Source organism: Lampetra planeri, chromosome 5 (assembly GCF_965212315.1).
Source record: "Lampetra planeri chromosome 5, kcLamPlan1.2.h2, whole genome shotgun sequence".
In the NCBI taxonomy this organism is placed as follows: Eukaryota; Metazoa; Chordata; class Hyperoartia; order Petromyzontiformes; family Petromyzontidae; genus Lampetra; species Lampetra planeri.
This window is the reverse complement of record NC_136111.1, coordinates 9,901,359-9,903,353: the sequence shown is the minus strand read 5'-3', so window position 1 is coordinate 9,903,353 and position 1,995 is coordinate 9,901,359.

The following is a 1,995-nucleotide window of genomic DNA, read 5'->3' as shown; positions in this document are numbered from 1 at the left end:
TTGATGCAATCTTCACCGTCTTCATCATTCGCCACAACCTATTCTCTGCTGGATGAAGGTCTTCCGAAGCCGTCGCCATTTCTTGTGGTTACGCGATGCAATGCTCGGTCTTGTTCCTACACACGAGCCGATGTCATCACTCCATCTCCACGGAGAACGACCTCTCGGGCGTGTTTGGTATTTTTGGCTGCCAATGATGTTGGTCTTGACCAATGGCCATCATCCCTTCCAGCAACAGAAATATTAGAGGAGGCATATAAGTGTTTGTTGCTTTAGAAAATCTTTGCAAACAATGACAACAAAGTTCGTTTAGAACGTTCCAAGAAATGCTCAAATGAAACTCACACATTCAATTATAAAACTTCAGTGAATGCGCAATCATCTGAGCGTGATTCGGTAATGCCAGTCATGCAATAACAATACAAGACCAGCAATTATTTTTTCAGAAATATTTGTATTGCGTGCATGAATGTTCGACATCATATTTCCCTCTAGGTTTAGTTGTAAAATCATCAACATGTCACGGACTGCGCTATAAAAAAAAAAACATGTAAAAATATTATTGCCATTTATTTTATATTGCACGGTGCAATGTGCAAATAACTGCTCGTGGCAATAAGCTAATAATAGTGTTTTGGAACGTATGCCACAAAAGGAAATTAGCCTTTAACGATGATGGATTATTTTACACAAACTCAACAAAATGCCTCCAATCGGGTTTTGATACGAGTGTGAAATCATTAAGAGTACGTGCCCAGAGGGCACCGTGGGGCATTTGTGCGAGTCTATGAAGGCCACAAACTCTTTGCCCAAACGCGTACGCAAACTGATTATGCACAGCCGTGGAGCGTCGTGGGTAGCAACAAATACAAGCACATTTCCACCATTGTGCCTCTTTATGCACACGCACGAAGAAATATGTTTCAGTCAATTTGCCAATTGACTTCCCGGACCAACAACAGCAAGCAGCATTTGTTTTAAGCAAGCAAACTCTGGACCGGTTTCGACCTTCTGGGTCTCATGAGCAGCATTGAACAAGCACGACTTTGCTGATGAGACCCGTAAGGTCAAACCGACCCAGGGAGTGCTTGCTTTTCAACAAATGCTGCTTGATCATATCGATCTAGAAAGGCAATTGGCTGATGGACTAAAAGTATATGAATGTATATGTGGAGACACATAATGGAGTTCTGCTTACATGTGCTTTACCGAATTTATAGTTCAGTTTGCAGAGCAGCAGAACTCTCGAAAACTGAGCCCATCATCTCTCTTGAGTTGGTAAAACGAGCACAACCTTGAAAATCGCATCACAAGGTGGGACGTTAACAATGATTGTCTTATGGATATATTGGGTACTGGTATACGAATGTGGAATTTTTACTACTATGGCAGGACCCTTTAATGAGTGGCTAAAATAATAATAAAAACAATGTATTTGTCGAGAAAAGTATCACCGACTCTTCAGCCTTGTGGGAGGACATTTGAGAATTCAGAGAAAAACTATATGAAGGGATGACACTCAAAGCTCCACACAGACAGATTCAATAATCTATTGATTTACTGACATTTCCTGGCCACTTCACAGCCCAAGTTAACAATACGAAGCTCAAACTGGCTTAGCTTCTGAGATCTGATGGGTAGCAGGTTGCAGCTTAGACATGTTGGCCTCATCATATCTACAACACTTACCCACCATGTTCACTTGAAGACTTTCATATTCTCTATGAGATCTCTTTTACCAGTGGCAAAATATAGTAGTAGGTTTTTACCCTTTTAAACTGGTACAAAACTTAAAATTAATAAGAGTAAAATAAAATAAAAATCACGACGTTTCGGAGGCAACACAAGCTTCCGTTTTCAGGTGGAACCGTCACAGCCCGACAGCTGTATCAAGTAAATGAGATACAGCTGTCGGGCTGTGACGGTTCCACCTGAAGACAGAAGCTTGTGTTGCCTCCGAAACGTCGTGATTTTTTATTTATTTTACTTTTATTA